The sequence below is a fragment of the Panthera pardus genome, unplaced genomic scaffold, assembly GCF_024362965.1.
Source record: "Panthera pardus isolate Hobbes unplaced genomic scaffold, ASM2436296v1 HiC_scaffold_27, whole genome shotgun sequence".
Lineage (NCBI taxonomy): Eukaryota > Metazoa > Chordata > Mammalia > Carnivora > Felidae > Panthera > Panthera pardus.
Genome location: NW_026526843.1, coordinates 103,224,585 through 103,238,458, shown reverse-complemented (window position 1 = coordinate 103,238,458; position 13,874 = coordinate 103,224,585). Strand labels below are relative to the sequence as shown.

The 13,874-nt window shown below is 44.0% G+C and overlaps 1 non-coding gene across 1 annotated transcript; it reads right to left on the bottom strand.

Moving 5' to 3' along the window:
• Positions 1–5,934: 5,934 nt before the first annotated feature.
• Positions 5,935–6,063, bottom strand: LOC128773997 (U8 small nucleolar RNA). The gene has a single exon (XR_008418477.1). It is a non-coding gene; the product is annotated as a U8 small nucleolar RNA (small nucleolar RNA).
• Between the last annotated feature and the right edge of the window lie 7,811 nt (positions 6,064–13,874).

The following is a 13,874-nucleotide window of genomic DNA, read 5'->3' as shown; positions in this document are numbered from 1 at the left end:
TTCATGCTTGCTGGCTCATTTATTTTCCAAATACTAATTAAGCGTCTGGTCTTTGAAAGTCACAGTGCTAGAAATGGGGAAGCTGGGATATAAATATAACACTCCTGTCCTTAGAATGTGACAGTCCAGGAACAGTAATCGCATATGGAGGATGGTGAAAGACCCTCTAAGGCCTAAAGGACCACTAAGAAGGAGGAAAGAGGTTAAGAGGCAGGGAGGGGTTGGGAGAGGTGGGATGGGGAGGGTGTCTAGCTAAGAGCAGTAAGACACACATTCCCTGAGGAAAGGCAGTTTGGGGCTTTAGGAAACTACAAGTTCCTTGGTGGGCCAGGCTGTTAATTTAAGCTGCCTGGTGGGCCACCGGAGGCTGTGGGGTTGGTGAGCCGGGGGGCCAGCCAGACAGATGGTTTCTCGGTGTTGAAGGACAAAACCCAGGAATGCAAAGCTGCTGTTGAGTTACTTTGGTATCATCAGTATCCCGGAGGAAAACCTCCTTCATGGGCAGAAATGGAAGGTAGCCGGTGTTCTTCCTCATGGGCAGTTGGACACACAGCACAATCTCATTGTCTTAGGCACAGCATCTCCAGGGAATATCTAATAAGGGTGGTATTACTCCGAGGTGGGATGTTGAGAACTTACTATGTTGTCTGTCTCTGCTCTGAACTGGGTGGGGAACCAGGTCCAAACGCATTTAAATGGCCTTTTAATTGGATTATCAGGAGTGTGATTTTGCCAATTCTAAGGGAGGATTAGATTTTTGGTGGTGGTGTAATGAATGAAAATAGGGGTCGTTTGGATGGAAAGGCCCCTGGGTGCGAAGGCGTTGGTCCTTGACACATTCTAGGACATCTAAGTCGCATCTGGCTGGGGGAGACTCTTCCACACCCAAGTTAAGTAACACATCCTGAACCTGGGAAAAATTTTCTTTAGTTGTACTTGCTAAGCAGCATTATGGATGAATTTGATGTTATTTGTCTGAGAAAGCTGCATATTCTTTGATAACTCCTGAATTTAAAAACCTCATAAAAATAAAAATAAATTAAAAATAAAAATGAATAAAATAGGGGTGCCTGGGTGGCTCATTTGGTCAAGCGCCCGACCTCAGCTCAGGTCTTGATCTCACAGTTTTGTGAGTTCGAGCCCCACATTGCACTCTGTGATGACAGTGCAGAGCCTGCTTGGGATCCTCTGTCTCCCTCGCTTTCTGCCCTTCCCCTGCTTCCTCTTTCTCTCTCTCTCTCAAAAATAAATAAACATTGAAATAAATCTCCCCAGGGGGACGGTGGTATTGTCTGCAGTTCAAAAAAATTAAATCCCGTGATAATTACCATTCATTGAAGACCTCCTGTTTTCCAATTACTCTGCCAAGTGCTTCCTAAGCATTACATTTAGTCCAACAGTCCTACGAGATAGAGCTTATCAGGCATACTTTGCAGTTAAAGAACTTGTCATTTTCTCCAGTTCACATGGGTGATAGTGGCAGAGCCGGGACTAGATCCCTGGTCAATTTTATTTGGAGCCCATACTTTTGGATTCCTCCAGCCTGAGGCAACCTTCCGTCCCTTCTTGTTCTATTCTTCTCACTACTCCAAGATGTATCACAGGTAATGAAAAACCAGGACACTGGCCTAAGTGCTAAAAGCAGTCCTCGTGAAGGATGGTGAATATGAGAATAAAGCACGGTTGGGGTGTTGTTTGTGGGCCTCGTTTACTGAGTCGCCTCTTGTCCCAGCCCTTTCCAGCCTTACAACATCTGTCCCCTGACTATTCCCCAGTGTGTCCTGCTGTCCTAATTGGAACCTCCTTTGCTGACCAGCTCTTCACTGTGTCTGCTCTAGGGTGCACCCAGCTTCCTGTGATACAGACAGTCCCGAATCACCTGCCCTCCACCTTAGAGCCTTCCACCTCTCTGCAGGTGTACCTGGGAGGTCCTGTCCCTCAGTGGAGCCATAGACCGTGAAGTTTATATACCTGATTACTACAGCACCGCCACCCATCCCTACAACAGTATCAAAGTATGTTCCAAATGAGCTGGTCGCTACAGTCCTATTTTGTAAGAAAATACAAAGAAAATACGGGTTCTTGGGATTTAAATGAAGTTAGATGGGGGGGGGGCGGAGGTCGGTATAAAGGACACAGATATTGTCAGTAGGATTTTGCAGGAGTGTGTTATTTTGCTGGCCACTGAACACATAAACCAATGACTGAGCTTACTTAGATGGTCAGTTACCAAAGCTTCCCCTTGTAATTTTTTAAGCATGGAAATCACTCTGCAGCAAACATCTACTGACGCTGAATTCCTCAGAACCTAGAGTTCTTCTAGCAGGAGAAAAAATGGTTTCTTGACAGACACACTAACTTTCAACAGCAAAGGCTAAAATAATTGGCCCTCTTTCTGCTGCCTCTTATCTCAGTACTTGCCCCAGAGGCAAATGCTGGGTTGTCTTTGTGCCTCACGGCATCCGTAAAAGTGTCCTGCATGTTCAGTCATGCTGAGGGTTTCCCAGACTCACAAGTGAAAGTTTTGACCATGCTGCAATAGAAAGAGAACGTTCTCATCCTACGGAGATTCTAGAATTCATTTAAAAGGTGAGTTCAGAAAGGTGCTATTGAGTGCAAAAGGTGAGCCTTCCTTACTGCGATTTTACGGGATCCTTTTGAAAATTAAATGTGATCCAGTGTTTCAAAGAACGTGCCACATAGCAGGATTGGAAAAATTTGCAGAATTGCGAGGCAAACTGGCCTCCTTAGAAACTCCAAGAGGAGGGTTGTTTTCACAACAAACTTTGATAATTGCTCTTTATCTCTTTGTTGAGCACCTACTAAGTTACAGTTTATGGGAAAGGCTGCAAGCGCTCCTGGACACCATGTCTCACTCTTCTTCCTGGGCTGACAGGGAGACTGCATCCTCACTTAGGGAGAGTCATGTGACTACTGTTGCCACTGAAATAGGACCAGAAACAGTATTTGTCACCTCCAGGCCAAGGTATTTGAGAGCCAGTGTGTCTCATCCATGCTTTCTGTTTCATTCAGCAGCCAACCTTGAGACCCTTGTTGAGAAGTGGAATCATGGGAGCAGCCTGGACACCTGCCAACTCACGTCAGAGTTTATGTGTATGAGAAACAAACTTTTGTTGTTGCTATGATTTTTAATTTTATTAATTTAAAAAAAATTAATGTTTGTTTTTGAGAGAGAGAGAGACAGCATGAGCAGGAGAAGAGAGGGGCAGAGAGAGGGGGAGACACAGAATCCGAAGCAGACTCCAGGCTCAGAGCTGTCAGCACAGAGCCTGCCCCAGGGCTCAAACTCATGAACCGCGAGATCATGACCTGAGCTGAAGTCGGATGCTCAATCGACTGAGCTGCCCAGGCGCCCCTAATTTTTTTTATTTATTTATTTATGTTTATTTATTTTTGAGAGAGAGTGCGCGCACAAGCCGGGGAGAGTCAGCGAGTGGGGGGACAGAATATCTGAAGCCGGCTCTGTGCCGACAGCAGAGAGCACAATGCGGGGCTGGAACTCACGAACTGAAACGTGAGATCATGACCTGAGGCAAAGTCGCTTCTGACTGAGCCGTTCCCAAACTTTTGTTGTTTTAAGCCCTGGCAGGTTTACTGTTTTATCACCTGTCAGTCACTTTATCTGATTAATGCACAGCTACTATCTTAGTGGTTCGGTATATTTAAATATTTTAATAACAAAGACAATAGTACATATGTTCTTGTAAAAAATTTTGACGATACAGATAAATTACAATATCCTCTTTCCTCAAAATTCAGTCCCCTCTTCAGAGGCATTCACAGTTAACAATCTGATGCGTGTCAGGTTAGAGCTCATCTGAGACTTTTTCATATGTAGATGTGCTATAAAAATACATTGAATTTTTAAGATTTGCAATTAACAGTGTACATGTCGTTTTGCCTCTTGACTTTGACTTAATAAAATGAATGCAAGATATTTCCATGACAGCAGATACAGATCCATCACCCTCTTTTCATGACTCTCTTGAATTCTTTTTTCTTTTGAAGTAGGTTTATTGGGGGGCACCTGGGTGGCTCAGTTGGTTAAGCATCCGACTTTGGCTCAGGTCATGATCTCACGGTTCGTAGGTTCGAGCCCCACATCAGGCTCTGTGCTGACAGCTCAGAGTCTGGATCCTGCTTTGAATTGTGTCTTCCTCTCTCTCTGCCCCTCCCCAGCTTGTGCTCTGTCTGTCTCTCTCTCTCTCATAAATAAACATTAAAAAACTAATGAGATAGGCTTATTAGGATATACTATACAAAAACCAGCTCATACTTAAAATGTACAGTTTGATGAGGTTGGACATATGTATACATCTGTGAAATCATCATGATCAAGGTAATAGACATGTCACCTCCAAAAGGTTCCTTGTGTCCCTTTGGTTGTTTTTCTAAAAGCGCTTCACATGAAATGTCTCAAAATTTTAAGTGCATAATACAGTACACCAGATCTTTAGAACTAATTCAGCCTGAGTATCTGGAACTTTGTATCAGCAGAACAACTCCCCCTTAACCCTTTCTCTTGCTCCCTGGTAACCACAGTTCTATTTTCTGATTCTACAAGTATGATGATTTTAGGTACCTCGTGTTAAGTGGAACCATGCAGTATTTGTCCTTCTGTGGCTGGCTTATTTCACTTAGCATAATGTCCTTCAGGTTTACCTATGTTGTTGCAAATGGCAGGATTTCCCGTTTATTTTTTATTTTTTTTTTACTTGTTAAAAGGTTTGTTTATGTATTCTGAGCAAGAGAGAGAACGAGCGAGAGCTGGAGAGAGCACGTGAGTGAACAGGGGAGGGGCAGAAAGAGAGGGACGGAGAGAATCCCAAGCAGGCTCTGTGCTGTTGGCTCAGGGCCCTACTTGGGGCTCCATCTTACAAACCAAACCGTGAGATCATGATCTGAGCTGAAATAGTCAGATGCTTAACCAGCTGAGCCACCCAGGTGCCCCAGGATTTGCCCTTTAAAGCAGAATAAGACACTACTGTGTTGATGCAAAATGAACAAACCTTTTTTTTCTTTTTTAAGTTTTAAAGGAATAGACTTTTTTATTCGAGCCCCAGTTTGGACAGCTGCCCCAGATACACAATCTTCACGAAGAAGAGATCATTCCAGGGAAGGAACATTTGGTGCAGGGTTATATGTTTTGTTTTGTTTTGTTTTGTGTTGTTTTGTTTTACATACTTACACATCATCATGACAAAGGACATTATAGAAAGAGACTTTACCTATGTTTTCAGTACGTGCAAGGCTGTGTGAATTTAATCTTGTGGGAACCAGGGAGGTTTTTTTTTTTTTTCTTTATGTTTGGAATGTTCTTTTCATTGTTTTAGTGAAGCAGATGTATAGTGTTCTGGCCAGAAATAGAGCTCATGCTTCAAGATTTTGCCAAGTCATTTTGACCTTGGTAAATGTTAATGTTCCTTTATTTCATCAACTCTGTGATGCATGTATATATATTTATTAAAATATATATATTTATCATATTTTCTTTATCCATTTCTCTTCAATGGACATTTAGGTTATTTCCATAACTTGGCTATTGTGGATAGTGCTACAAGGAGCATAAGAATGCAGATAGGTCTTTGAGATCCTGATTTCCATTCTTTTGAGTCTCTATACCCAGGAATGAGATTGTTGGATCATATGATAGTTCTAGTTTTAATTTTTTGAGGAAGTTTCATGCTGTTTTCTATAGCGGCTTGCCATTTTACATTCCTGTCAACAGTGCGCAAGGGTCCAATTTTGCCACATTCTTGCCAACACTTACTTTTTTTTTTTTTTTTAAATAACCATCGTAACTGGTATGAGGTGGTATTTCATTGTGGTTTTGATTTGAATTGCCCTCATAATTAGTGATGTTGAGAATCTTTTCTTAGACTTTTTGGCCTCTTAAAGGAGAGATCGTCAGGAAGAAGATAGGAGCAATCAGGGCATTGCAAGTCTTGATTATACAAAGACATTAATCATGGGAACTCAAATCCTCATGTTCCAAGCCCTCCCCCAAAAAGAAAGAACAGGTAAGGATCATCCTACTTATGTTTGTGCAATAATTAATTTGACCATTCTCCTCCTAATGGCCATATAAATTGTTTCCTCGCGGACATATAATTGTTTCATTCGTTGCTATGATTTACAGGACTGAAATCAACATCTTTGAACGTGAAATCTGGGGCAAGTGTGCATGCTTTCTCATAGGAAAGATGTAGCAAAGTACAAGCTTGATTAAGGCAGGTGAGTGTAAAGATTGGGAGTTTTTATAAGTAATGTTGAACTTCTGTTCCAAAAATGCCATACCACTTCCTAGTCTGGCCAGTTAATGTGTGTGAATGCCTTACGTCCTCAGAGGCATTTTACTTCATCGGACTTTGCAATTGTGGTCAAACTTTGGGATAAAAGATAGTGTCTCATGATTGTTCTACTTCCTTTTTTCCAAACAGGTTGAATATAAAATTTAATTAATACAGACTGGGATTTCTGCATTAATGTCTTGAGTGCCTAGATTTTTTAGGCATACTTTATATTTTGAAATACCAGTAAAACATTCCTCCTTCACTTTGAAAAGCAAGAACTTGACAGAATGATCAGCTGCTGAGCAGTGGAGCCAGGCAGGACACTCTTAGCTAGTGAAGGTCAGAGGTCCTAGCAATTGCCTGAGTCCATGAGACAGAGACCACGGGTAAAATCTCATTTGGAGAGCCCAGGGCAGGCTGGAGGTCAGCATTTTGGATCTGGAGTGCACAAAGAACCGTAAGGAGTGGAGGTGGGAAATCTGGCTAGAGGGTCCAAGAACTTCTGTTAACAGGTTTGGCCGGTCTCTGAAATGCCACCACCAGCTGAAGTTGTGAGGTGGTCTCGATGGGCAGGTCTACTTCATGAAAGGACTAAAGGCATGCCACACACCCCACCCTGCCTCTGAAGTCTCCTGGCCCAAAGTCAGGCAGAATATAGATGGCTTTTTCACATCACCCAGTGATGCTGCACATGCTGGATACCAGGAGGACTCCATGTCTTGGCTACTGTGGTGGTCCACTGCATCCTAGCCGGTGCTGCAGGAGACGGGCGTCTCTCCCGGTCTGCAGTGCCCTGTCCACTGAGTTTGGGGCAGTATGAGTGGGCAGGTTTGGTAAGTGCTGACAGTTGAAACAGGCCAGGAGTACCAGTGGGCAGAGGAAGGCACCTCCCACTGCAAGGAGATGGAGATTGAGGGGAGGTGTTCTTAGGCCATTTGCCTCCATGATCCCACAGATAAAGGGCTGAGTGTGGACACGTCTGGAAAAGATGCTCCAGGAGGTATCTCCAAGTCCGTGTCCTCCGAGTGTCCTCCGTGGTTCCTGAGGTCCTGGCACACCAGAGGCCAGACGCCCCATGGCTGTATTCGGCAGCCTCTATCGCCACCAGGTATCTCTTAGGGTAAGAGGTTGACTCAGAATGCAGACACGAGTAGGGCGGATGGAGGATCTGTCACATTGGCACGGTTTATTAAATTGACCATGGGTGACAGGGATACGTGGAATCCGGAGCTCTGTCTTTATGGTTGTAATAACCTAGAGTTGATGTACTTGAAAAAAATATTCGGTGCTAGCCGTCCCCGGGTTATCACATGATCTGTAGCACAGTGCAAATCACTACCCACTGGTGTAGCATGGGGAGGATTTGTGTTTCTAAGTTGCATATCTAGCCTAAGTGGCAACTGAGTGAGAGTAATGTACAGTGAAGGGGACAAGAAATTAGGTTTACTTGCCTGTATTAGAAATTTAATAGATGTTGTATATTCTCCTGTTAACAGTTTTTCCCCTTTTGTGACTACTGCTTCGTCTTTTTCCACCAATTGTAACACACGTTATTCCTTGCCTCTCCTTCCACGTTTGCATAAGTAAGTCTCATATCCACAGTCTTTATAGAGCTCTGCATTTTATTTTCAGTCACTGCATCTGTCAGAAGCATATTATTACCAGTTGGCCCAACCAACTGCAATCGACCCCAGAAATTGTGTCCTTTAAGGACAGAAAACTGGACACTGGTGGTCACGAATAATTGTAGAAGTTACAGCCTCCCTATTTAAAAGCTTTTCTTTTGAAATAATGTAAGGCTTACATAAAAATTGTGCAGGGAGTTCCTGTGGCTCTTACAGCAAAGTTCAGTCGAACAAAACTGTTTACATTGTGATAGTTCATTTACCAGAATTTATAAATTTACATTGATAGAGTAGTATTTAACTGCAGTCAAATCCGGATTTCACCAGACTCAAACAGGCAGTTGCTCCTTTTTGTTAGGTTTTGTTTTCTTTGGTATGGTACATAACTAAAGACACTTTTTTCACTTGTATAAATCTGTATGAATCCTACCAGAATACAGACACAGAAATTCCTAAGAAACCCAGAGAAACTCCCTATGTTCCTTCTTTTGGGGGTTTATTTTGTTTATATTTTTTTATCATGATAAGTGTACTCTTTAATCCCCATCCTCTATTTCGTCCATCCCCCCACCCACCTCCCCTCTGGTAACCATGTGTGTTCTCTATGGTTAAGAGGCTATTTCTTGGTTTGTCTCTTTTTTTCCTTTGCTCATTTGTTTTGTTTCTAAATTCTACATGAGTGAGATCATATGGTATTTGTCTTTCTCTGACTTATTTCACTTAGCATGATACTCTAGCTCCGTCTGTGTCATTAGAGACGCAGGATTTAATTCCTTTTTATGACTGAATAATGTTCCTGTGTGTGTGTCCCACATCTTCACTTATCAGTCGATGGACGCTTGGGCTGCTTCCATAGTTTGGCTATTGTAAATAATGCTGCAGTAAACATCGGGGTGCGTGTATCCCTTTGATTTAGTATATTTATATTTTGGGGGTAAATATCCAGTAGGCTGATTATTGGACAATAGGGTAGTTCTGTTTTTTAATGTTCCTTCTTTATAATCCTTGGCAACCGCTGACCTATTCTATGTTAGTATCATTTTTTTGAAAGTGTTAGACAAATGGAATTAAAAACTACATAATGTTATGAAATGAGCTTTTTCAGTTGGCATAATGTACTGGAGAGATACCCAAGTGGAGAGGAGAAATACTATATCCCTTTTGCTTGCTGAATAGGATTCCCAGTACAACAGTTTATCCCTTTAGCCATTGAAGGAAACAGGAGTTCTCTGTAGTTGGGGCTATTACAAATACAGTTGTTATGTTCATTTGTGTATGGTGTCTTGTGTGAACATTTATTTTTATTTCTCTAGGGTAAATTTTCAGAAAGGGCTTGTTCTGTCATACAGTAAATATATGTTTAATTTTTTTCTTTAATGACCATTATATTTTTGAGAGAGAGAGAGAGAGAGAGAGAGAGCACAGAATCCGAAGCAGACTCCAGGCTCTGAGCTGTCAGCACAGAGCTCTACGTGGGACTCAAACTCACGAGCCATGAGATGATGGCCTCAGCTGAAGTCAGATGAGTAACCGGCTGAGCCACCCAGGTGCCCCAGTATGTGTTTAACTTTATAAGAAACTAGTAAATCGATTTCCAGAGATCCTAGACCACTTTACTTTCTCACCATCAATGAGTGACAAACCTAGGTAACTGTTCCATATCCTCATCAGCACTTGAGATTTTCAGTAATTTCTATTTTACCTATTCAAGTAGGTATGTAGTAGTATGTCATCGTGGCTTAAAGTTACATTCTACCAATGGATAATGATATGTGTTTTTTCATCTCCTTGTTTACAATCCATATATTCTCTTTGGTGAATGGTGTGTTTAAGCCTTAGGCCCATTTTCTTTCTTAAGTTCATTTATTCATCTTGAGAGAGAGAACAAGGGGAGGGGAGGAGAGAGATGAAAAGAGAATCCCAAGGAGGCTCTGCTCTGTCAGTGCAGAGCCCAAAGCAGGGCTCAAACTCACAAATACACCTAATTTCTAATTAGATTGTTTCTTACTGTTAAATATAGAGCCCTTTTGGGAGGCGGGCGGAGGTGTGTGCGGGAAGATGCAAGTATTTGATCACGTGGGTGATTTGCAAATATTTTCCCCAGCTATGCGGCGGAGGTGAGCTGTGTGTCTTAAAGATGTTCGGTTCCGTAGCCTGCAATAAATGCATATGACAATATCAACAGAGGAAAAAATTTTTAAAGCTCTGCCCTCTATCTTCCCAGTGTGTCCGGGGATAACCAGTTCCGACTGCTTCATTGTGTGAAGGTGAGAGAGCGCCAGCGACCACTGGTATCAGTATCCACGGGGTTATGTACGCACATCTGAAACCTCCTTAGAGGTAAGTACGGCCCTTTATTATTATTTCCATGTGGTGTAAATCACGCTTAGTAAGGCTAGTATTTTCTCAGCAAACTCGTGAGATGGTGTATATATACAGATGCATGCATTCTCACTAACACACAGAATTGGTAGATACTTGTGTGTGCCGTCGCGGTGAGACTTTATAACCAAGAAGGTAGCTCTGTCGGTGTGGTTCCTGTTGCTCAAATGCAAAACCAGTGTGCATTACCAAGTCAGACACGATGAAAATAATACAAGGAACGCTTCCTGGTGACCTTGTGGGCTGTTTCTGCACACATGGAGCTAGGCTTTTGCCTGGATTTCAGAGAAGTGTATTCTGTCGAGCACTTCTATGGCCCTGTCAGCAAACTAGATGTCACTATGGGTGGCAGGTTCCATGGTGGCAGCAGTTGCCTGAGCCTGGTCTCCGGATGACTCGCCTGGCTGTGAGCTTCATGAAGGGCAGCTACTACCCCACTGAGGAGCAGATCTAGAATTCCTGAATGTAATGGGGGCGTAGGCTGGGAGGAGGCATTTCTTTGGGAGCCCGGGAAGCTCACTACCAGAGATTTGGTGCCGCAGAAGTACCTGGGGTACCGCCAGGTGCCGGCTAGAGATCCACCATGCCCCGAGCTCCTGTGGGGCCCGAGAGCCCATGTGGAGACCGGAAAGAGTCAAGTCCTGGAGGTTTGAGGAAGGCCACTTACAATGTCCACTGTTCCTTCCCATATCAATATCATGAGGCTTTCCAAAGTGGTTTCTTTAGTTTTGTAGTTTGTGGTTGAACACCGCAGTCTCGGTGTTCCCTTCCCCACACACACCCCTTCCCTTCTCTAGCAACACACCACACCACACTACCCTTTCCCTTCTGTGTCCACACACCCACAGGGCTCTGCTCTCCTTTCCCATCTTCTCCCTGCCCCTTCCTTCCGTGCACGTGCTGCAATATCCCCTCCTGTCTCTCTCCTTTCCCTCGTGTCCACACACTGACTGCACTTTCCCCTCTTTCCCACCCTCCACACACGAGCTACAGTATCCGTTCCCATCCTCCTTATCCCGTCACCACCTACACTACACATTTCCTTCTCTTCCCTTCTCACACACACTGCACTCTCCCTTTTCATCTCTTCCCTTCCCTGCCTTGCCACATACACACTACCCCTGTCATTCCTTTCCTTCTCTTCCTGCACACACACAATGCACTGCCCTTTCCCTTCTCCACACAACCCCCCCCCCAACACTACATGGCCTCTTCTCATTTTCCCTTCTCCCCACAAGCTACTGTGGCCCATTCCCTCTATTCTCTTCCCTTCTTTTTTTCTACATGCACAGACAACACTATCCTCTCCCTTTCCTTTCCTCCCCTAGAAGAGTTCTAGTGTGCGTGTGTGGACGAGTGCAGAAAGAATCCCTTCCTTTCCCTTCTCTACCCACTCCACTTCCTGTCTCCTTCCCTTCCGTTCGACATGCACACCCTACACTATGTTCCCCTTCCTCCCACCCCTCATCCTAACACACAAGGGCACTGTCCTTTCCCATTTCCCCTTCCATTCCCTCTCACCCACACTACTCTGTTCTCTCCCTTCCCCTCCCCTCCCCACACCACACTATCCTCCATGTACGTGTTTTACTCCTCCCTCCTTCTCCCCCACACACTACCCAGTCCCTTCCCTTCCACAGTCACGCACTACACTATCCGTTCCCACCTCCACGCACTACATTATCCCCTCCGTTCGCTTTCTTAATGTTCCTTTTTTCCTACACACATATTCTAACTTGTCTTCCCTTCCCGCCTTTTCTCTACATCCACCCACACATACACACTACGCTGTTCTTCTCCCTTCCCTTCTCCACACGAACTACTCTCTCTCCCCATTTTTCCCTTCCCCACATACACCAGACTGTGCTATTCCTTCCCTCTCGTGTGTTACCTTCTGTTTTCTACATAGACACTATACTCTAGCTTTCCTTTCCTCCCTTCTTCCGCACAACACACACTCCCCGCTACTCCTTCCCTTCTCTGCACACACACACTACACTGTACTTTTCCATTTTCCCTCACCCAAACTGCAGTATCCCTGCCCCCCCCCACTAAATTGTGCATTCCACGCCCCTCCTTTCCTTTGCACACACATTTACATTGTCCCTTCCCTGCGATTCCCCTTCTTCACACACGTACCACTATGCTATCCCTTTCCTACAGACACATACACACGCTCCCCCATCCATCCTGTTCCCTTTTCCTTAACCACACATACATACACTATTCCTTCCCCAAACCACACACTACCCTATTTATTCACTTCTCTCCTCTCCTCTATACACACAAGACACCACAGTATCCCTTTCCTTCTTTCTCTGCTCCCCCCCACTCCACTGTCCCTTCTCTTTCCCCCTCCACACTTACATACTACATTGTCTGCTCCTGGCCCTTCTTTCCACGTATACACACATTATACTGTCGCTTATTGCCCCCAGCACACATCCTATACACGAACTTTCTTTACCACCCTCCCCCACCACACGTACGGTCTCCCTTCCCTTCTCCACACAGAGATACTACATTGTACTATAGTTTCGTGTTTTCCCTCCCCACCAACACTACAGTGTCCCTCTCAGCACACAAACAATAGACTACCTCTCTTCTTCTCTCTTGCCATTCTCTTTGTGGTCTTTTGTTATGCAGAAGATGTTCAGTCAACTCTTAGTTCTGCCTAGGAAGGAACTGTTCTATAAATAGGTGTAGATTAGGTGTCTCCAAGGAGAAGGTGAGTTCAGAGTCTTTCTGTGTTGCCATCTTGGGCCAGAACTCTCATTGCTGGGTGTCGGGTTTAAGAGTAGGAGATCGGTAATTTCAAAAGAAACTTGGGAACTCTTCCCCCTTATTTTAGGATCTCAAACAGGATATTGCCTGCATTGAGTAGGTGTTTCTCTGGAAATTTGTTCCTCTTGAAAGGTCGCTGACTCATGGCTTCCTAATACTTTCAGTCCATCGCTCTGTAAAATTAAAAGATGCATATGTGAATTGGCTTAGCTTATCTAAGAAAGTAGGAGAAATTAAAACTTGAATTAGTTAACATGTTCATTGGCTCATTTATTCTCTAACCAGTCACTGAACATGTGCTCTTTGGAAGACATGTAGGTATTCTTGGGTCGCTATGGATTTTGTGTCTAAGAGCAGTTGGAAGCTGTGTCAGGGTAGTATAAAAAGGATGGAAGAGATTCAATTCCAGGTGAGAGCAGCTAAGTGTCCTTCTGGACATTTGGGAAACCAGTTTTTCAGTGGAAGGGATGTTTCAACCTTAGCTATGTGGTAGGTGAGGTCAGGCTGTGGGAGACCCTCAGATTGTGTGGCTCAGCGTGGAGAGATTTAAAGAATAAAATGTAGAATGGCTCTTCATACTCTGTTTTTAAAATGTTTTTAAATGTTTATTTTGAGGGACAGAGAGAATTGTAAGCAGGCTCCACTCTCAGGGCAGAGCCCAATGTAGGGCTCCATCCCATGACCATGAGATCATGACCTGAACCAAAATCAAAAGTCAGATGCTTAACTGACTGAGCTACTCAGGGACCCGCCCCCCCACCAGTTACTC